This window comes from Neopsephotus bourkii, unplaced genomic scaffold (genome assembly GCF_033783945.1).
Source record: "Neopsephotus bourkii isolate Nb327-2 ecotype Australia unplaced genomic scaffold, CSIRO-AGI_Nbou_v1 NB_333, whole genome shotgun sequence".
Lineage (NCBI taxonomy): Eukaryota > Metazoa > Chordata > Aves > Psittaciformes > Psittacidae > Neopsephotus > Neopsephotus bourkii.
In genome coordinates this window covers 802,805-826,375 of record NW_026900839.1, presented here as the reverse complement: position 1 = coordinate 826,375, position 23,571 = coordinate 802,805, and the positions used below count along the sequence as shown (strand labels likewise).

Sequence of the window (23,571 nt, the reverse complement as noted above, 5' to 3'; positions counted from 1 at the left end):
ATAGAATAGTTCGGGTTGGAAAGGACCTTAAGATCATCAAGTTCCAACCCCCCTGCCATGGGTAGGGACACCTCACGCTATGTGCATTCAGTTGCTGTTCACCGTAAGACACATAGAAATGAGCCAACTCCATGCATGGAACGAGCTCGTCGCTGACAGTGAATTGCCTTTAGAGAAGACCAAGAATTTAGATGCAACTGGAAATACACCCACTGTGGCTTTCACAAGGCAACTTGTCCATGTCTGCAGGATACAGCCCTGTACAGCTGTGCTTTTCTGCTGGGAAGAAGAGGATAAATACGCATCTGGCTTTTCCATGTGTGGCTACCAAAGCTCTGCCCATGCGTTTGTGCGTGCAGATGTGCATATACTCAGTTACAAGCTGATGTCCAGTGGCTGCTGCTTCTCAGACACAAGGCTCTGATACTTGGAAGTGAAGAGGTACCAAAACACACAGCAGAGACCGCCACAAACCTCCGGTGCTTAGGATCCTTTTTACAGTAGCCTTCTTAAAAGGACTAGGGTCACTTTGTGATGTTACAATCTCAAAGCTGATTGGGGTTGACAGTAGATTTGTTGTATTTTCCTTACCTACCAGATTTTATCTGCTACGTAAATCACAGAATTAATTTCCTTGCAACTACCCTTAGGTATAATCAGGGTACAGAAGTAAGCACCGAGGGGTGATGCAATTAATCCCACTCCTGAGGAAAGCCTCATTAGTCATTTGCAGCTTCAGCACTGGTGACTTTCAAGGTGTACAAATCTCTCGTTAGATACATCTCATGCTCTGCAGATGGCCATTTTGTCTTCTCGCTGCATGCCCTGGAACACGCCCAAGTACACAGGAATGAGAGGAATGAGTGTTAGGGCTAAAATCTTTGTGTTCCTTTTCAATGGAGTTTCTTTTTTTCCCCTTGCACGGTGCACATCCTAGCCTTTGATAAATGACTCTCGCTAGACACTGTGGTAAGCCAACCTCTGCTAATATTCATTATGCAGAACCCACCAGGAAACGCTCTGAGTCAGGGAAATGGAAAACCTTTACAAGAGAAAAAAGAGTTTTTCTTGGTTTCATTCTTTGTTTTTAATGAGGTGCCGTGGTTTAACCCCAGCTGGCAGCTACAAACCGCAGAGCCGCTCACTGCCCCTGCTCCCGTGGCATGGGGAGGAGGGTTAGAATGTGGGAAAACCCCTGGGTTGGGATAAGGACAGTTTAATCATTGAAGTATCATAATCATAATAATAACAATAATCATTGTAATGAAAATAGGGATGACAAAGAGGAATAAAACTCAAGCAAAGCAAATGATGCCCGAGACAACAGCTCCCCACCTGCTGACTGGTACCCAGCCCATCCCAAGCAGTGATCGGTCCCTTCTAGCTAACTCTACATCCTGAGCATGATGTGCTATGGTATGGAATATCCCTTTGGCTACTTTGGGTCACTTGTCCTGGCTCTGCTCCCTCCCAGCTTCTTGTGCCCCTCCTCACTGGCACAGCATGGAAAACTGAGAATTCCAGCATTTAGGGGAAGCCCTACTGAGCACCAACTAACATACAGTGTGTTATCAACATTATTCTCAGACTAAAGCCAAAACACAGCACTGCATCAGCTACTGGGAGGAAAATGAACCTATCCCAGGCAAAGCCAGGACATGGGGAAACTAATCTATAACACTTCACATTTCTGGAGTGCTTTAGAATATTAAAACCAGAAATTTCAGGGTTGGAAGTGCCTGGAAAGAGTCACATAGGAATTAGGGCTTCTCCCTGCAAAAAGGTGGGACCAGTCCCCAACTGAAGTGCATCTACACTGATGCATGCAGCACAGGCAACAAACAGGAGGAGCTGGAAGCCACTGCACCAGGAAACTGGCATAGCTGCCATCATGGAGACATAATGGGATGATTGGTGCAGCTGGAGTGCTGCAATGGATGGCAAGAAGCTCTTTGCAAGGAAGGCAAGAGAAGGTTGAGTGCCATTTATGTGGCCCATAGAGGACAAGCAGGCAATCAGAACCAGTCAGCATGGGCTTATGAAAGGCAGGTCCTGCTTGACTAACCTGATCTTCTGCTATGACAAGGCGACCCACTTAGTGGATGCGGCCTATGTGGGCTTTAGTAAAGCCTTTGACACTGTTTCCTACAGCACTGTCCTGGAGAAACTGGCTCCTTGCGGCAGGGATGGATGCACCGTTAGCAACCTGTGCCAGTGCCCACCATCCTCATAGTGAAGAATTTCTTCCTAATGCCTAATCTCAATCTACCCTCTTTCAGCTCAAAGCCATCACCCCTTGTCCTATCACTACCTGCCCTTGTCAAAAGTCTTTCAGATAAACAAATAACATGAATTTTTATCAGATTCTGTTGAGCCGCTGTAATTTTGGGAGCGCTTGAATGTGTGAATGTGCTCAAACTGATTTCAATCTTATTTACATTCATTTTGCTCTCATTGCCGCCCATACAGCCAGTTTTAAATAGAGCAAACTGTGTCCAGGAGGAGTTTACAACCATCCGTTGCCCTTCAAGTGGTATGAGACTTCTAACAGGTTCTCTAGTAATATGTGTGAAATGGGATTTGAAATTCCTGAGATTCCTACAGCAAGCAAACCAGGAAAAGCCCCAAAGCAAAGAGTTTGTAGCTGAAGGGCTGGTATCCAGATACTGCAAAGGGAAAGACAGAATCTAATCCTTCTCTGTGAGTGGAGTTAGGTCATCTGTAAAAGCCTCTCAGAATATTATCTTCTGAGCTAATCGCTGTATTGACATTTGCCTGTTTCATTAGAGCTGAGTTTTTACTGCATTGCTGAGGTTAGAACCTGACTCATCTGTCATGGTCAAGGGCTGGTTTGGAATTTCATGACTGCAGAATTAGATCTCTCCCCCTTATTTGGGTTGAAAAGGTGGCCGCAGAATTCCCAGTATCGGTGGGGTTGGACTTCCTGCTTCCCAGTTATTGCTTTTCTCCTGCATTTTGGTTTCACCCACTTGGCAAAGTGACAGTTATTAAAAAAAGAGCCATGTTCAAGCATATTTGTGAAGAGATAATTTACATAAGTTAAATATGCCGCATACACTGAGATATAGATGTCAGCTAGAACAGATGCAAGGGCTGACAAAGGGAGAAAAGAAGAAACGCTATCTAAAACAACAAGTTAAAACCAATTTAGGCCAGAACTGAGCCACTTGTCCATGTAACAAACCTCCATGGCCCTGAACAGGTCAAGTCCTGGCCTCTATAACACACTGACAGTAAACTTTGCACAGGAGGGAACTGCCAGGGAAGGTTTATGCACATGCAGGAAATACATCAGCATCTGAAGGGAGCCAGAAGTTGTCTGCAGAATCCTCCCGTACCCAGGGTGAGAATCTGTGCATCACACTCATAAACCCAGAAATGCTTCATGTCATTACTACACAAATGCATTTATCCCCTTGGAGAGTGTTTGTAGGGTTTGCTGGATGCACTGCAGATGCTTTTCCCTACACCTGAATGCTATTTGGATTTGGCAGCAAAATTGTCATGAAACACGTTAACTCTTCACTCACTGATGATGTTTTGTCTGAAAGAGATTCTCCTTTTGTGCCAGTACCTGATTTCTGCCCATTCACCCAGTGTGGGGTTTTTTTTTGGCTGTAATGAAGAAGATCTAATGGTAACAGACAGCACAGTATGATTTTCCTATAACATAAGAATAATACTTCTATACACTTAAAGTTTCTGAATTCTTCTGCTTCAGTGGATGTGGATGCATGAGCAGCAGAACAGAGCTGTGGAGCTGAAAGGCCCAAAAGGGACTTGGCAGAACAGCCTGTGACAGGAGGTTTGTAAGAGCCTGGAAGATGAAGAAGCAGCAGACGAGGCAGGAGCAACACCATGTGTCACTCCAGTGTGACCCTGTTTGTGATGAAGACAGAAGCGTTTCCACTTGACAGCAGAAACTGTTCCAGGTACAGGGCACTCAGCAGAAATGCTGCTGCATCAGATCGGTAGAAATATCCAGGGGTAAGGAAGGGGATTCTGAGGATTAACATTTTGTGTGTAGATACCTTCTGTGGCACGTTGGAATTTAAGTCTCTTTGTGGATTTGGCCAATTAGCCTTTCTGAGCATCAGCAATTTTACACCTCCCAGGAGCACTGCAGGGGAGACGCACGAAACATTGCAAAGATGTCAGAAACTGTCTTGTTAGAGATGTGCCAGGAGCTCCTGCGGACAATCTATATGTACATAAAATATTTCATGTGTAGAACGTGCCCTGTCATTTCACCATCAATCTCTCTCCACTGGGATGCAGCCCATGAAAATCTGCAGTCACCAGACAGGAGCAATGATCTCTCTGCAGCGTTTGGCTCTCCCTTGATCTTCCTTGTGTTAAACTAAACCTTGGAGCTTCAGCAGGTAGAAGGTTACAGGACAAGCTTTGGGGGTCAGTTTATTGCTGTCTATAGGGAGGGCTGCATCTTTGCCACAAAGAAAAGCCCAACCCAACCAAAAACCCCAGCATTTTCAAGTGCTTTTCCTTGCAACAATGCTCTGCTTAAGAAACAAACTTACAGTTGGATCATTTGGCTGTGGTATGAGGATGTGGGTATGTCTTCTAGAACTGGGTGTGAATAAGCACCTACTGCAGTTCAACCTGCATGAATTTCATGGGGTACACACACATACACTATACAATATAGGAGGAAATGCCCCTCAAGCATGCTTATTTTTGTCTAACAACAAAATAGGACATCCCAATGTGGAGTGAATACTTCTAATCCTTGTGTGGTGATGTGATGATGACCAGGAGTTAATGGAAGAGGGGGAGAAGGAGGCTGCTGTGATTTTTCCCATCATGAAGATAGTGACTGGAGAAAGCTGTGGCGATTGCTACGGTTTTTAATGCATACACCCAGAGACCAAGGAACATGAAATTGTAATTAGCGGAGCAAATAGGAGAGATGGAATCAGACTCCATCAAGGACAGCTTAAGTGGAGCCTCCAAAATGGCTGTGTCAGACATTTAACTGATGTGCATTTTTAGACGCTTATCTAAATTAGTTATTAGAACACAATCAGCTCCGTGTCTCAACCTCTGGTGGTAACGTCCCTGCAGTTATGCTAGGGATAAATTTGTCCTATATGCTCAGGGCAAAGAACTGAATTCCTCTGAAGCACAGACCTCAGATCTCCTTGTGTGTGCCTTTCTCCTCAGTGAAAGCAGCTCCCACTCCCCTCTGCTAAAGGCAATAACGTTAACAGCCTCAAACTTATCTCCTGCGATAGACTAGAATGAGCCGTGAAGACAGTTTACAGAGATGGCAAACAGTTGGGGTTAGAGAAGTGTAATTGAGGGCAAAATCCATCCTGACACAGCCTGGTGCTTTTTGAGGAAGAGGATATAACTCCACACGAGATTCCTCGGATCCCCAGAAGAACGTGTGCCTTTATTTACAGCCATGGCATTTATTTTGCTGGCCACTGCTCTGCAGATGAAAGGTGAGGTTAATGTTAAGTAACAAATTTGCTCTATTTTTGGCACTTCCTCACTATCTTTTCCAGCCATGTGATAGCTTCGAGGCGAAGCAGCTTAAACATCTCCTGGCCACCAAGGGCTTTATTAATTGCTACTCAGCGATTTGGAATGCTGCTGTTGTGACAACTTCCTCGCCACACAGAGCACAAGCAGCATCAGCTCTTTATCTTGCAATGCACTTGTGGGTGATCCTAACTTTCTGTGCAAGACCAGGAACAGCGCCTTAATGTGGGTAATACGGAGCGTGGACCTAAAAGGTCTGTTGGAGAGGAGCCACGACGCAGCCAAAAGCTTCTGACAGAGCCATCAGACCTTGCACCTCGCCTCCCGTTTGAAGACACTTCAAACACATTGAGGCATAAGGCTGATAGCTGGTTACTTATTCATGAGAACCAGACAGCCTGGGAGAAGCACTTGTATGGAAGACGCACGTTGAACACGTACGACCATAGAGCCAATGTGGAATGGTGCTATGGGATTTATGGACTGAGTAGTGCAGTACCAGGGCTGCGTGGCCTTTGCACCAGGCCCAGTGCATCTTTACAACTGCCTGACAGGAGGATGGAGCCAGGAGAGGCCTGGGCTCTGCTCCCAAGGGATGGGACAAGAGGAACTGACCTCAAGCTGCACCAGGGCAGGTTTAGATGGGGCTGAAGAACAATTCCTGCCCCACAGGGTGCTCAGGCATTGGAACAGGCTGCCCAGGGCAGGGCTGGAGCCACCGTCCCTGCAAGTGTTCACACAGCGTGGAGACGAGTCCTCAGTGCCATGGGTCAGTGGTGGTCTTGGCAATGCTGGGGTAAGGGCTGGACTGGATGAGCTTGAAGGGCTTTTCCAACCCAATTGATTCTATGGCTCTGTGATGTCCTGCACCAGCCTGGGCTGCACGGCCAAGGCCCATGCACCTGCTTGGCCGGCGGCACAGGGCTGGGACAGGCCGTGCGGGAGGTGACAGCAACCGATAAACAACCCCCGCAGCGCGCTGGCAGCGCTCAAGGCCAGGTTGGACACAGGGGCTTGGAGCAAGCTGCTCCGGTGGAAGGTGCCCTGTCCGTGGCAGGGCTTGGAACTGGATGAGCTTTAAGCTCCCTTCAACACAAACGGCTCTGCGGTGCCGTGGTTCAATTGTTAACCGCCCCGCCGTGTCTGTGCCATCTCCGCCCCCACCGCGGCGGGGCGCAGCGCTCCGGGGGGGGGACACGATGCGGCCTCCTTTGTGCCGCCGGGCCCGGCGCCCCTCCCGCGGCAGCGGCGGCAGCCCCGGCCCGGCCCGCGCCCCCCTTCGCCTTCCCCCTATTCTTTTAAATCACTTCCATCCACTTTGCCCATTGGCTCCAACCTCCTGCCGGGTCACGGGGTATCCCTCCTCCTCCAATAGCGAGGCTGGATACTAGCATGCGGCTCCGGCCTGGCTGCGTTGCTGGGTGCCCGTTCGGTGCGTGCGTGCGTGAGGGAAGGCAGGCGGAGGCAGCGCTGAGCTGCCCGGACCCCGGCCCGCCGCCGCCCCTCCTCCTGCTTCCTCCTCCTCTTCCTCCTCCTTCTTCTCCCCGCGGTCGCCGCCCCGCTCCTTGTCTCCCCGTTAAGATGCCCCTGGGCTGCCGCCGCTGAGGCACCGCGCGGGGACCCCGCTGCTCGCCGCCGCCTCCTCCCCGGCTTAGAGGGGAGCTGCTCCTCGCCGCTGCCACCGCCCCGCTCCCGCCCCTCCGCCGCCGCCGCTTTGTCCCGGCAGCGACACGGAGCCGCCGTGGATGGTGTAGCCCACCGCCGAGGTAGGAGGGCGCGGAGCGGGGCCGCTTCACCGCGGTTTTGTTGTCTCCGGGGGTTGGGGGGGCGAGGCCCGTTCCCCGCGGTGGAGCCGCGCTCGGGGGTTCGGTACCGGGGAAAGGGGTTGAGCCCCCCCCCGCATCCCTGCGCTGGCCTGGGTTAGGTGCGTGCGGGGGGCTGGTGTGTGTGTGTGTATGTGTGTGTGTGTTTGGGTGTCTGCTGGAGAGTGCTGTCTGTAGCGCTCAATGGAGAAGGGTTTAACTTGTTAACCTGAATAGGCGTGGGGTTGGGCAATACCGAACTTCAATGGGCACAGGGAGCAAATGGAGTGCGGTGTTTGAAAGAGGCACTTGCCCGCCGGTGTGGTAGGTATGGAATGGTGAACGGGAGATTTTATGCGAATTAATTTTCGGTGGCCCAGGGAGGGGTGGGGTTTCTTCTTTTTTTTCTTCTTTATTTTCATTGTGTTCTGGTCCCTGTTCTGTTTCTAAAGCGTGAGAAGGAGATGACCAGAATCAGCAAAGTAGTAGGAGGCAGACAACATTAGAGGCTTCATTGCTCAAACTGGCTGTTCGGGGAATTGCTGGGGAGAAAACAATGTGATTCATTGTTGAAGTGAATCCCTCGGATTTATTTTTGCATACTGGTTGCAGTTATTTTGATTTACTGACTTATTATCCCGAGTTTTTCCTCGAAGCATTAATGTCTGTGGAGACTGGCAGCTCCATCGTTTGTATGCAGTCAGCAGGCGACTGCCTGATGTCTGTTTACTCCTTGAGTTACGTTGACCAGCTATTGAAATCAGAGGTATTATTATGCTCGTGTACCAGTGTAGCTGAAATGAGGAGCCTCAGTCACTGGTTCTTACTGTCATGATTTAGTGGAAATCCTTTCTCAGCACAAGTCTGAAGTGTCAGGATTCAAATAGCGCGTCTGTTGTTAAATATGGAATTTAACCAGATAAAAATGAACACGGTGTCAAAAGAAGTAGCTGTTGGTTGTCAAAGGCTGCGTCAAATTGCCTTTTAATGTGCAATGTGTGATATTTCTTTGTAGTTCTACTATTACCAGGAGAACATTTGGGGTTTTTTTGTATGCTGCTCCCTTAGAATTGAGAAATCCATGGTGGTTAAGAGGGGTGGAAGCGTTTCTATAATAAAAGCACTTTTGGTAAATACGTCTCATCTTGGTCTCATCCTTGAGTTTGTACCAGAAACTACGAACTGGGGTTGATTTCGGTGGCCTGGTTTGGATGAATAGGGATTTTGGAGGTTTGCGTGTTGCTTCGGAGGTCTGGGGGGAAGAGGAGGAGATAGATGCACACAATGCCCAGGCTTGGGAGCTCATTGTTCTTTGCCGTACACTCCGCTGTGTTTGGGACTGCTCTCACTCAAACACGCTATCTTTTGAGAAGTGAAAGATGGGGAATGGGAAGCGTTTTGTCCCTCTTTCCACCTTCTCCAGAATGGCCTTTTGGTAACCTCGCAAAAAAACCCCAACGTGAAATAGTAAATGAGAAGCTAAAGGGCGCCAAAACATTGTGTATGTTCTTTCTCCTCCCCTCCCAGTGCTGGCTCTGCTGCTTTCTCTGTCTGTGAGTGGATGTATAAAGAGAGAGGGAGCACATGAGGTGAGCCTTGGAAGTACACTCTCTTGAACCCCTCTCAACTTTCCTTCATGTTCTACCTTTCCCCACCCCAGAATGAAACCCCCAGCTGGCTTGAAATAAGGATTACTGTGCTTCAGATATGTGTATTGGCTTTGGGATGTTTGGTCTGGAGGCATGTGTGCAGGAGAGCTACTGTCAAAGGAGAGCACTTAATTCAGATAAATGCATTGGGATGGCAAATATAAAAGGAAGTGTGCAGAGGTCTATTTTGGTGTATATATGATTTTCTTTCTTGAGGGTTGTTTAATGCTTCTGTTTATAAAGCAGCATCTAAAGCAAAAAAACCCCAAACCAATTGTAGAATCACAGTATGTCTTGAAATGGAAGGGACCCAAAAGGGTCATCGAGTCCAACTCCCTGCTCCTTGCAGGATGACTACTACAGCGTGTGCTGAAACTCTGGAAGCTGCACGAGGGCTTGAGCTCTTGGGTTGCTAAGGGGTGGTAAAATCTCAGCTCACTGATAACTTCAGCTGGCTGGGGAGATGCAGGTTTACAGGAGGGGGTAAAAAATAACATGTGGGTGCTGTGGAGAAGTTGCCATTGTGATAGATCCTTTGGCAAATAGGCACCAGTGACTATCAGAGTTTAATTGTGAGGCCTCCAAGCTTTGTTTTTGACCCTTCAGCATACTGAGTATCTAATTGGCATAAATGACTTGAGTTTCCTTATCTGAACAAAATGTGATGATTGCCTCTGGACTGAGGACTTGATTTATCTTTCTACCACTGGTGTGGCTTTGGTGTGGCCAGTGGTAATTTTAACGTTATTGTAGGCTATTGTCTGCATGAATGCAAAGATGTGAGTTTGCAGAGAGGTACAGTGAAATGCTTATGCTGCCTCTCTGTGGCTTCATGATTCCTGTCAATTTGTACTATAGAGTGCCAGAGAAAGGGATAACTCCATCTGGACAAAGCTCTTGATATCCCTATGCAAAATGGGAAGCATTTATTGGGCATAAAAGGGAAGTGGAGCTAGGAGAGACAAACCTGCCTGAAACAGTAATTACATAGCTGGATTAACAAGTACTGATTTCTTTGCATCCAGGGATTTGTTTTACTTTCATGGGGGTTTTGTATGTGCACAACTCCATCCTGGAGTTGTGGATATGGACCCCGTGCTGCAGCAGCAAAAGGCTAATAATCCACACCATTCAGGAATGTGCAGGGATATGGTGTGTGTAATTCTTAATGCTGATTGCAGCTGAGGTGAGAAAGATGGCATTCTGATGTTGCAGTCTAATAAATGACTCCTTTAATAACACACTATTTGTAAATTTACTGTCATAGCTGCAAAATGCATCTCTTTCCTAACCATACCGAATGGTTGTTTTGCCCATAAAGGAGTGATTTCACTTTTGGGAGCAGGAGGGAAAAGGTGTGCTATGAGCATATAGAATTTTTCAAGTCTGTGTTACTGGCAGTGTAATGGCACAGCAGAACCTGTGTTATCCTCTCAGCAGAGCTGTTGGTACATTAAGATTGCCTGAGGGTAGCTTTGATTTCATTATGTGCCATATTTAAGGGTGCTGTAAGCTTCGGTAATACGTTACACTCGGTGTTGTTGGCATATGAACACAGTACTTGGATTGTAGTTAATTTCCAGCTTAAAAAATAATGCCAATAGGAAAACAATTAGTTACTCTGTGAGACTGAAATGAGTGAGCAACTATGTAAATTTACAAGGGGTGGTCGGGATTGAAGTTAGCTACTAAAAGAACCCCAATCCACAGCTCTGTAACATTCTAATATGGAAATGGTGTCCTGGTTAGACTGTATTTGAGATTCAGCTATGTTTCCCTCTGGTTTTCCTATTGAAATATATGACAGCTGTTTCAATTGCATGAAGTCTAAACAAATCATCCTGCTTGACTTAAAGGGCTGCATAGGACCTGAGTTGAGCTCAAGAGTGTAGATTTCAATCAATAGGCTTAAAATAGGCATCTTTTAAGAAAGACCTATCTTGTAACCAAAACAGAACAGACCCACCTATTGATTTGGAACCTGTTTGTTTAGTGTGCTCTTTTAAAGCTGTTTGAAATGAAGCTTGTGCTCTGCTGCTGTGAAGTTGTTTTAGTGCAATAGGGAAATGGTATGTGAAAATTGTGTTGGTGATGTGGAAGGTATCAGAAGGAGGTGAGTGTGATTAGATGCACTTTGGAAATGGTGTTTCCAGCAAGTTGCTAGGAAGAAAACCTCGCCACTTCTTAGAGCAATAGGAGGTGTTAGGGATCAGGATCTACAACGCAGTATTGTGCTCTCTGTGTTGGTTTGCCAGCAGCATTTTACACAAGCTTTTATAATGTTGGTAGCTGTGCCCAACTGCTCTTTTCAGAGAGGCTGATGTATGAACAAAGGAGCAAACAAGATATGAATGCTGCTCTGGCTCCTGTTGATTTAAAAGTCTGCTGGGGCAAGGACTGACTCTAAATGACTGAAAACCCCCAAAGTGGATGAAATATTAGCTGACTATTTCTGTTTCAATAGGCATCAGGGTGTGTTTTTTATCATTTTGTTTAATATAAATGTGTGTTTAGTTCCTTGAGCATCCAGAATATTACATTGACCTAGAGAAAAGTAAAACTAGCTTGGATGCAAACATCAGTGTTCCTTCTGTGCCTCATGGGGATCATGATGGCCTTTTCTTGTGAAATTCTTAGTAATGTGTGTATGAGATGTGCTGTATCAGGACAGGGGGTGTTTCAGTTCTAGGCATTAAGGATTGCATTTGTATTTGGCATTTTAATACTGTTCGAAATGCAACCCTGAAAACATAGATCAGTTTGGGTATTGCATAAATTTGAGAGATTAATAAGTAAATGTTTATGATTGACTTGGTGAAAAAGGGTTAATTCTTTGAACACATAGGTTGTCTTTTGCTCTTCCTACAGAGCACAAATGAGAGTCTAGTTCACTTAAGCTGTGAGGTAAATGGAGGAAAATGAGTGCTCATTAATTCTGAGGTCTCAGGTAATCTATGTGTTTAATCTCCTTGGCTATATTTAAAAAGAACATGGTTACCACTGTGTTATCAATCCCTGATACTGAGAATCAGTTTTGGCCTGTTTCAAATAGGTAACAGAGTTTCTGCTTCATAATGTTATGTCCTCTTTTCTCATCCATGCAGGGAAGGTTGTAGTGTGTGTGTATTTTTATGACTGACTGAGCTGATATTCTAGTAGCTCTTTTGAGGAGACAAGAGCTGGTCAGCCCTGAAGTTTGCTCCCTCCGTCCCCATTGCCACTTAATTCCTCTTTCCCCCCTGTCCTTTAGAACAGTTGAATGGGCAAGTAGCATGGATGCGCCTACAGACTAACTGGCTGCCAAGCAAAGCTTAAAATGCTGGTTTCTGTCTGGCCATGCCTTAGCGGGGATGTAATTAATTAGAGAGCTTTTTCCTATCCATCTGCTGGTTTGCACAAAACTCTCAGGAATGTTGGTTATGGCCGAGATGGCTGTCATGTCAGGCTTGTTTGAAATCCATTGCACACCAGAACTTACTGGCGTGAAATGAGAGGATAAGGCAACAGGGAGGGGGGGAGAAGGGGAAGTGAGGTGAACTGGGGGAGTTTTTCCCTTTAAGAGATGAGGTTAAAGAGAGAGAAAGGAAGTTCTGTCATCTAGCACTAATAAATACTTGTCTATGTGATGAGCAGTTTCTCCTTTATGTTCATCTTTTTCATATGGCCAGCTGTTTCAGGGTGGAAACAGACAAGTTCTGAGGCACTTGGCCCATTGTCCTACAGATTTTCCTTCCTTTTTTTGGAGCTGTTTGGAATCATTCTTAGTGACCGGCTGGTCTGGGTGCAGGCGTTTCATATGTCTGTTAGCTAAAATACATAGGATGGACATTCTTGTTCATATATGATGCTAAAAATGAACAAAGCCACTATGGAGCAGAATTTCTTACCAATGAGAAATCACTGATACAGATTTAGAGAATGGAGGTTTGGTTTGATGTGGCTGTTGGTGTGTGTTCATACCAGTTCTCCAACCAATGAATCTGGAGTAAGCCTGATTCATTTTAGGGAACTAAAATCTAACAGATCTTATTTGATCTCAGATATCTTGCGAATGGTATATATTAACTTCTTAGGCAGATGTGTATTAAACTCTTGATCCTACGGTCAGATTTCTGTATATGGAATCATGATAGGTGGAATGTGTGTAGGGAATGGATGGAGGAGTCTTCCTGGGGGTGGGAAGGGTTGTTCATCATGCACATCATACACATCATACACATAACCTATATATATAAGAAATTTATGCCTAATGTGAGGTAAGGGCACATTAATGAGTTAGTGTTGGATAAGTAGCTGTGTAACTTAATATTAGATACACAGCAAGTGTTAACTCTCAGTGACAGCATATGTGAGAGATGCTGATTTTCTTCGCCTGAAGGATAGGTAACTTCAAGCAAGCCTCTTCACTTCTATCCTTGAGTAAGTGGCTCTGAGCACTTAACACAGAGTGGCTGTGACTCATGGGACCTCATCTGTGCATTTATACCTTGAGTCAGCAGTCTGTGTGGTATTACTCATTCCATAACCAACCATAAATTGACACATAGTCTGTTTTTTTTAGCAAGTATCTTAAATTTAAGCAGAAGATACTTGTAATGTTGGCAGTAGCAGCTCTAGTGAAGAGAGGGGTTTAAGTTTCCTTGAAGTGAGAAATAGTTCTAAGCATATATAGGTGCTGGGAGAGCTGGAATGTGTAGTGAATAGAAGACTTTGAGCATTGGAGTTGCAGCTAAAGGCATTGAGTCAGACTTATGAGGCTGGAGATAGGTCTTTCCTGTATGGCTACTGAAATCACTGTGGTCAAGGGGCAGCTCCTAAGACTGCTTTAAACCTGGGCATTAAGGATGATGTGGTTGCATTGCTATGTAAAGCAGTGTGGTTTAGACTTGAGTGTATTGGTGTGGTAGGATAGAGAACTAAAACAGAGTGTGATGGGTTTGGTCAAAGGCTACCATTCTGGCAACCAGTTTGCTTCCTGGTTTAAAGAAAAGTGGCAAGTTCTGTTAGTAATAAACGATGGGATGTTAGCACAAAGCTGCTGGTCCCCTAAGTAGCAAAGTTATTAAATACATACTCAAGGATTATGACTCTTCTTAAACAAGCGTGCGACACTAATCTGATACCAGCAACCACAAAGGACTAGAACACATGGTGTTGATGCCAAAATGCCACTTTATCTTTTCCTTGATTTAGGAGTCTTCATTCACTCATGCATGGTAACATGAAAGGTGTCGTAGGTCCGTGGCATTATACCTGCTAAAAACCATGGTGCCCAGCCAATTGGGACTTTCAGGTTTGCTTTGAATTAGGAAAGAGACTTGGTGTGTGGGATGGTTCTTCAGAGCAAATGCTTCATGGTGACAGGTTGGGGACACACATCAAGTGCTTTTTTCTATCCTTGTAATTGAAGAGTGTCTCTGAGCTTGGAAAGGTTTGACTTGAAGGCAGCTGCTTTGCTCTTAAATGTGTCTTCCACTGTCAAAACCAGCTTAACCTGTCTCTTGGAATTCTACCTGTGTCCCTTTATAATGCTTCTTGTTTCCCAATCCCTGTTTGCAATAGCTTTGTACTTCACCTCTTGTTCAGGTGCATCAGCTTCATGTGCTCATACTTCAGTATGATCTAGAACTGCAGTATGAACTCAGAATTACAAAAGGAATGTCAAAGTGTGGAAGTACCAATTTATATTAATGTAGTTGGTTAAAATTTACCTGCTTAAGGCCCAGCATCTGACTGGGTTCTGCAATGAAAGCTTTGCTCCTTGTTCTTAGTACATTTAAAATTGGGAAAGACATAGGTCCTTTAGGTGAACAAAACAATCATGATTTAACAATAGTTGAATGTGTCCTCTGGGTACCAGATATCTCTGTGCCAAGGTGGTACATCAGGTAGAGAAAGGAATGCAATGTCTCCATTAGATATCTTCTAATGAGGTCAGTGCAGGAGACTTAAACCACTTAATCCTCATTTTTACAAACTGGGAGTGAGATGCAGGCAATGTAATTTATGTCTCCAAGGTCATTCATTTTCACAAAACTTAATAGACCTGCCTCTAACTGCTCCTTAAACCACTGAATTATGCTACTTGCCTTCTAACATGAACCTTTGAGATGAGCAACTTCACCCAATGAGAAAATGAACTTTTTGTGTGCTTAGATTTCTGTGAGTCAAGTGCCCAGCTGGTAAGTCATCTGGAAATAAACCGGCTTACCTTAAGACTGGTTAGGGCTGTGCATTCCATCTCTGATGCGTTTCAGTTGTAAGACTTCAACTGTAGGTTTATTATCACACACAAGGTTATTTGCTGTTACTAGGAACAGAATTGAAATGGTTCTGTTGTTACTGCTTTCTGTGACTCAGTTTCCATTCTAGATGTTACATACCCTGATGCTCAGTTCAACTGAACTTAGAGCAGAAGCCATGGGAGGCTTTCAGGTGATAACAGTAGAAAAACTGTTTAAGGCTGCTCTTGTGTTGGCAGGCCAGAGCTGGGGGTGGGTATTGTTTCAGAGGTTAGGATTTAAATCAATGGAATTGAGTGAAAAGGCCAACATGGATAACTCGAAGCTGCATGTTTGTGAAGAAACATGGATGGAGCATGGTAATGCAAATATTGCTCCTAAGGCAGATGCAAATAAACCAGCCTTATGTCTGAATAAAGGGAGTATGGATTTAGGGCTCTTCTGTGGTAGGCAGTCTCTTGGTGTTGGGGGAGAGGTTGCAATGTGTGCTTCTAGATGAAAGTCTGAATAATATTTGGATTAGAGAAGGCCCAAGTTGACTGTTTCCATATGCTCTTGAAAGAGAACTTAGGCAGAAGCCAAGTTCTCTTCTGACCTGCTGGGACAGTCCTGGGTGCAGTTTTGAGATGCTGTAGGAGTGCAGGGAGTGGAAAGATAGTGAAGCACATCTTTGTATTGTAGTGTTCATAGCGAGGTGCTAGAATTATCAGTGACATCTTGCTGTGTCTTGCATGTCCTTTAACAGGTCAGTCAGTAGAAATGCATGTGGCTTGTAACGTATTCATTGTGTTTCTCTGCACTTACATTTTTCTCAATGATGCCTGTTTCCCTAGTGTAGAGTTCAGGATTCTACCTGCTGTTACTCTTCCTTTGGTGATGAATGTGTCTGAGGATACGATTCTTTTTCCATGAGTCTCAGTCACTATCACAGCTTACCTTCCAGAGCTGGCTTTGTTAAACAGAGCTCTGTAAACAGCATATCTGCTCATTCTTCTGCTTGGAAAAAGTAATTCGATTCTTATTTCCTGCTTCTCTTCATGTTGAATAGACTTAGTCTTTTATTGTTGAATTTTATTGTCTAACTGCATGCCTCTCTTTCCGTGTCTGTAACATATGAGAAATGAAACTGCCTCCACTTGTGTTCTCATTGTATGGCACTTCTCTCCATGCAGGCTTGCTTCAATTAATGTTCTCTTCTCTACACTAATTATTCATCAAATAACTGCTTCCATTGCTTCTGTCCCAAAGTACAAGTTTAGTGAGATGTGGAGAGTAATTACTTTAGTGTATGTTTGCTGAAGTCTTCTGAGTCCTGGTAAGTGATATTCACACTTTTCCTTGCTGGGACTTTTCTGAGGCCCTAATGCACATGTTAGGTATTGTTGAATAGAAACAAAGGCTGGGAAGAATTATTAATGAATGAGGCCTCTTGCTTATGACATCGTTTGAAATTTAACTTGTTTCCTATATTAAATCCTAAAGATGGTGGGTCATAGGCTGAGAAAGTTGGGGCTGTTCAGCCTGGAGAAGAGAAGGCTGCGTGGAGACCTCGTAGCAGCCTTCCAGTATCTGAAGGGGGCCTACAGGGATGCTGGGGATGGACTCTTCATTAGGGACCGTAATGATAGGACAAGGGGTAACAGGGTAAAACTTCAACAGGGGAAGTTTAGATTGGATATAAGGAGGAAATTCTTTCCTGTTAGGGTGGTGAGGCACTGGAATGGGTTGCCCAGGGAGGTTGTGAATGCTCCATCCCTGGCAGTGTTCAAGACCAGGCTGGATGAAGCCTTGGGTGATATGGCTTAGTGTGAGGTGTCCCTGCCCATGGCATGGGGGTTGGACCTGGATGATCTTGAGGTCCTTTCCAACCCAAACTATTCTATGATTCTGTATATTCAATTCCTGAAGATGATAAAGGCTCGTGGTGCAAAGAGACAACAGGAGAGAGTGGGAAGATTGCATGTTGTTAATTCACCATGAGAATTTAGGTGTTGAGATCACAAAATCTGAATGGTGCTGTAGGCACTTCAGAAAGTACAGCTTGTGTGACCTTGGGCTGAACAACTCCTTGCAGTTGTGTTTTTTGTGCTAATGGAAGCTGTGATGATACTTTATCGTTGTTATTGGGAAGTTAGATAGATGTTCAGCAGTATGAAAATGCTAATTGTATCTGTTTACTTTGCTAATCTGAAAGTGGATGTTAACTTGGTTACACATTACATGTTCTTCTTTGCAACGGTCTGAAATAGCTGGTTAATGCTTTAAAAACAACACAAAATGTTCTCAAATCTAGGATCTTGGCCACCCCCCAATACAGAGAGAACTTGATAGCTCAAAACCATGGAAATCTGTGCTTTAGCTTTCTTTCTAATTGTTTGCTGTAGGGGACCAGTGAGCTATAAAATGATGCTGAAATATGGGGGGTTTTAAACACTTTCCAATGGTAGGAACAGTGGTGAGCTCATGAATCTCTTCTCCTGGTTATGAAATTACTATATTAAAAATACCTAATTTGAGAATCTCTCTTTCCAGTTTCTTGTGGTTACTTGTACCTTTTTCCCCCCCATGAAGAATGAACATGTTTTGCTATTTTATTCTGTTACAATTTTTTTCCCCCTTTTGGAATGTAACAGGGAGGCGAGGTGTGCTTCAAAAGCACGGTGATGTGTTGTTCTCCCCTATATTGTTGTCTGGAGGTTGATTAAACTTTAGGTTGTATGCTTGCATCAAGGCACCAGTGAGCTCTGTTCTATGTGACTATGTATCATCACCTTCTCGCTCTATCTTTTCATTTAAGGCATAGTTGCTCTTCACTTCAAAGTGTAACTGATGGCAACTCTCAGTTGTATCTTTGCATTTGTTATTTTGTGTCTTGATGTATCATCAATAGCTATTTGATATTATTTGTTTCTATCAAAGCACATCAGCGTCTTCGGGTAACAGCAGCTGTAGAAAATCCTTGGTTCTCCAGTACTGAAAGGAAATTATTCTTATTGTTTGTTAAACGGCTGTTAGCTGCCAAATTTGAGTCATATCATGTTTTCTTCTGAAAGCCTGAAAACAAATGTCTACCTTGGTATTTTCCATGGTTCTCAGGGCTGGTTTATGCTACAGTTCTTGTCCTGAATCAAGACTGCCTTTAAGCATTGTAGGAATTCCTGTAACTTCTTCCTCCCTCGTTCACTACTTGTGCTCTTAGCAGAAAATATATGCCTTTGTGCTGTGTAATAGCAGGATGTCTCTAGGTATTACTAATGGAGAGCTCCTAGACTTGGTCTCCCTCCTGTTACTAATTGAGTAATTGCTCATTCAGAGAGCAGCTCTGAATCAATACTGGGAATACATTCCAAGTAACATTTTCTACCTCCTTAAAGTGAATGAAATTGGGATTTTGCTTTCAGGTGTACAAGGGTGAAGCTATAAATGTTGAATGAGCCTTTGAAGGTGGAAGGAGGTGGTGTCACCCATTAGCAAGCTCAGGAAAGCCAGAAGGTTATTTCCTATGTACATGTTTGCTTTTAATAAAAATGTGCTTTAGAATGTGTTCAGTGGGAACAGGATTTGAACGTCATTTAAATAAGGTTCTCTCAAAGCAGCCTGTGGGTCAGTGGGTGTGTGAAGAACACCATTTGTATTCCTCTCTGGCTTGCTTCCCTCCTGCCTCCAGGTGAGAGCAAGGGCAGGTTCCAGAGAAGAAAATAAGGCAGAAGAGATTAATACTTGTAATGCACAAAACACTGCTCCTTCTGTGATGTGAAGTTTGTTTGCCGTCCATCCAGGTCTGTTCTCTGTGTGGCTGGGTATGTTTTTGAGCTTGTTATGTATATACATAGAGCCTTTCTGTCTACTCTAGAGGAGGTGAAGAGGTGGTGGCTGTAGTGAGCTGGTGTCACAAGTAAAACCAAAGTATTCCTTAAGCTGTAAAATAGAACTTGACATCATACAAACAGCTATTGTGGAGCATGTCGGGGGGAAGAGGGTTTCCTTCCTTTCTGAAAGTACTTAGGCATGTGTATGAGCGTGCATGGTTGTTGAATGGCATTTTATTTTTCCTCTGCTAGTTTTTTAGGTCTTCTTTAAAGAAAAGGCAATCCCAATGCAATTATTTTCTGCACTATGACAGTAAAGAAAGACTTAAAAGGCTCCTTATAAACACTGCTTCACTGTAGTAGCAGAGCCCTGTCTTCAATATTTTAAGTTAAGGCAAATGCTTTAGTGAAAAGAAGTATTTTAAGTTTTGAAAGCAGTGGATTTCTATGTGGGAAGAACCTATTTGGGCAGCATCACTTCAGCATCCCTTTGAGACTGTTGCCTGCTTAGTTCCTTGATGTTAACAGTTCTCAGCTCATCAGTTCCTGCTTGCAGAAATAGGACTTTAGGGGCCAGTCATCCATAGCCAGGCTGACTTCTGTAGCTGTGGAAAAATGTCTTCTGTTTCAGAAGGCTGCAGATGTTAAATGTTTGTCAGGAAGAACTTGCCGAGCATGGTACGTGGCTGATGTGCTTGCCCTAGTGACTTGCTTAGCTATGAATTTGGAGTGTAGATAAATTGGCTGTCAGGGTGGGTTGTGTTGTCTCTATAGCACAGTGCAGCTTTATGTATTTCTTTAAACTCTGGTATCAAACCAAACCTCTGCTACTGCGGGGACTGGATATCCATCTGAATTACTTGTGTCTGTTACGATTAGTTGAGCATATTCCTGAAAAGACCAAGGCTTTGGATAGTCTTGCTGTTTTGCTGATCCTGAGCTTGAGGAAACCCACGTTCCTCTGTAGTGGTAATTCATTCAGCTGCCTCTAAAATGTTGATGCTGTCTTGTAGGAGGCAAAAATATTTGCTATGCATTTAGTTGTCAGTGAAGTGTCACAGCCAAAACATGTTTAAAGAAATCTGCATTAGATTACAAGGTTTAATTTTGCTTGCTTGTGCATGTATTTACTTTTTTTCTCCAACATGAGATTTCTTGCTGTTTTCTCAGTGTGGGAAGTGCCCAAGCAGTGCCTTTATCACAGCCTAGTCTCATCCAAAAGGAGATTGTGTGAAACCTTCCTGGTTTGGGGAATGTGCCTCTCAACGCAAAGCGTGTCACAGCTCACCTACGCTTCATGCTGCGTGCATCAGGATGGTTCAGAACCACAGAGTGGTTTGGGCTGCAGGGGACCTTAAAGCTCCTCCAGCTCCAACCCCTGCCACGGGCAGGGACCCCTTCCACTACAGCAGCTTGCTCCAAGCCCCTGTGTCCAACCTGGCCTTGAGCACTGCCAGGGATGGGGCAGCCACAGCTTCTCTGGGCACCCTGTGCCAGCGCCTCAGCACCCTCACAGGGAAGAGCTTCTGCCTAAGAGCTCAGCTCAGTCTCCCCTCGGGCAGGTTCAAGCCATTCCCCTTGGCCTGTCCCTATAGGCCCTTATCCAAAGTCCCTCTGCAGCTTTCTTGCAAGCCCCTTTAGTTGGGAGGCTTCTATAATACATATATGTACTTTTAAAGAGAATTGCTTTTGAGACTTTGAATAAAGCTCAGAATTGCACAGCTGAAATATTGCAGGTGAGAAATTGATTCAGGTTTAGGATGCAGTTACATGCCACTTCTGCGCTGGTGACAAGTATGATGGTTGGCACCACAGCAGATGGTAGAGTAATGCTTTGAGCTTGATTATTCTTGTTCAGTGTAGGGAAGAGATGGATACATGCATAGCCTGTTGAGTTCCCTTGTGTGGTCAGTGTTGACCTGAGTGGGCTGGTTGTTGCTTGGCACAGGTACCAGGCAGTGGCTGTGGTAAAGGCAAGCACATAAAGCTTTCTGGAGGCTTTCAGGCAGTTTAAAGTATTTCTAAGTGGGTTTGGAAGAAGGGGAAAGAGCTGTGGAGATGCTTACTGGGGGAGATGGGGAGTGCAAAATGTGTTTATGGAAACAAGCCAACACTTAAAACAGAACTGTACAGACCCGTCTTCTGATCAGCTCTTTAATGGGAAAAGAACTCCCCAGTTTGAATTACAGGGCTCTGGTTAAATGATTACATGAGGTATGTTTAAAAATAGCAAACCTATTTTATGTCCAGTCAAACAAGGCTTTTGGCATTCGAAACTCAAATGAAATCTGTGTTGACTTCCACCTGACAGCCAAGTGGCTCAAGTTCTATGTTCCTTGAAGGAAAATGGCCTTTTTTGTTTTAGATTACCTCGCTGTAGCCTGTAACAAGTAGTCATCTTGTACTGGATTTTCTTTAAGAGTAGGATCCTTAACTGCAAGTGTGATTCAGTTCAGCTGCTTAAGATAGGGATTTTTTATAATGCTTATGCTATGGCAAGTTATAATTTGTGAAATCTCTTTTTTTCAGTGTGAAATGGTCTGTGGATTGCTGCTTTAGCTTGTTTCTGTGCACTTTGGTTTGCTAGATGAGCAGAGCTATTAATAATGGCCACTCTTGCTTTTTTCAGCATGGAAGAGTTGGTAAGCATGGAGCTATGTGTAGTTTGTAGTTTTAATTAAACGTGCCCTGGGATTATCTTGCATTACCAGTTACCTTCTAGAAGATTATGTTCATAAAAGGTTCATGAGTTGTTAAGTGGAAGAGATTAAAGCGATTGTTGGCATGTTAGGAGAATTATTTGTTGCCTACGCAGCAGTTGTTCATAGCTTTAATTTGCCAGTAATGGCAGACAAGTAAAATGCAAGCATTTGAATTATAAAATCTCCACTAGCTGACAAAACCAAGCTGTATGCTGGAGTAATTGTCTTTTTTTATTAAAGTGATGTTTAGTTGTTGAGAAATCTTCAGTGGAAGAACAGCTTTTTCAGTGTTTCTGTGCTGTTCCTTTGTGGATGATGCTCTCATGATGTGACCAGGCAGGTCTTATTAAGGAATGGACAACCTCTTAAAGCACTGAGGGCACAAATGAGCATAAGGAACTGAGGAGCAGGTTCTGGAGAGGATAGCTTCTATTACAGTGGATTTGTAAATCCTTGTTGTATTGGTCAGTTAATCAATATGGGAAAGGTTTTGAATCCTGTGCTTAGATAAATAATGTGTTGAAATACAGTGCTCCTATGATCGTATGCATCCAGATCTGTTTAGAATGAACTGTGAAATCCATTGCAGCACTAATGAAGAGTACAGTGGGTGCCTCTCTGCTGCTATCAAAATCCATTAGGAAGTTTTGCTCTGCTTGAATGCCTTTCATTGTTTAGCGTTCTGGTTCATCCTAGAGCAGTAGCAGTAAATGGCATCCATTCTGTGCTGATACAAACAGTTCCTATATGCTTTGCAAACAGTGATGTTACAGTTTGAGTAGACATCTGCTTAGCTTTTAATAATGGATACCAGGCAGGTTGTAGAACTTTAAGCATGCAGTTGCATGTATTTTATCTACAACAAGGAAAAACAAGTACAGGAGACGATATGGCAGACTCCTGCGTTGTCTGATTATACACAGATGTACTATGGAAGCATGACCTGTTACTTAAAAAAGCAATCCATGGGGTGACTTTTCTGTGTAGAGTAACATGTTTTGGATATAGTAAACCCATTTTCAGTGCATTCTGCTCTATAGGTCCTCTAAAAAAGTACTTTGCTCTCCCATTTTTAACACTTCCCTTAAAGTTCCTTGAATTGGTGTGGGCTGGGGGAAAAGGAAGATCTGTCTCTATGTGCGTAGATCTGCATCAGTGCATCATAGCAGGTTTGCGCCGAAGTTGTGCAATGCTGATGGGAAACTCTCTATTTCAAACTGATGATGACTGAAGCTTGACATTGCCACTAACTCTTCCGCATGCTCATACACTCCTCTCAAATTTGGAGATGTTTGAGATGATTAAGAATTCTAATCTTAATTGCTTGCTGGTTGCCAAGAGTGTATCCTGTTAGCAATATGTCCAATGCGTTGTCGTCCAGCTTCCCTTCTGCCCCATAATGATGGCTGCATTATGTTGTCAGTGTAAACATGTGCCTAGCTAACCGAGTTTACAGAAGGACTTTGTGTTATGTGACTCTCTCTAGAGGTCACGTATTGAGTGAGATGTGTGTGAGTTTAATCTGAAAGCGTAGAAAGCAGTGACCATTCCTAGTGTTCTGCTTTGAACTGTGAAAACAATTCCTGTCTGTGGCAATCTGCAAAGCCAGATTTTCATTGCAGAACTTCTGATGAATGCATCACTGTGTTTTGAAACATAACTTATTGGTTTTTCTTAATGTTCTTACAGCTAGGCAATATATACATGCTAGCTAGTCACCACATGGTGGCAATTTGCTCAGGAAAGGAATCTGTGTGGATAGAAAGCCTGAACTTCCTTTGCTCAAATACAAAGAATGCAAACATGCTTTAAGTTAGGCATGTTAGTTACATTGATCACTG

The 23,571-nt window shown here is 44.2% G+C and overlaps 1 protein-coding gene across 6 annotated transcripts in view; it reads left to right on the top strand.

Moving 5' to 3' along the window:
* The first annotated feature begins 6,946 nt into the window (after positions 1–6,946).
* Positions 6,947–23,571, top strand: part of RERE (arginine-glutamic acid dipeptide repeats) — a 223,344-nt gene continuing 206,719 nt past the window's right edge. For 3 of the 6 annotated variants that reach the window (XM_061347897.1, XM_061347898.1, XM_061347893.1), the window contains exon 1: positions 6,948–7,292. The gene's annotated coding sequence lies outside the window, so the exon portion shown is untranslated. Of the gene's footprint in view, positions 7,293–23,571 lie in introns of all 6 variants that reach the window. The other 3 variants (XM_061347896.1, XM_061347895.1, XM_061347900.1) reach the window with 2 other exon arrangements.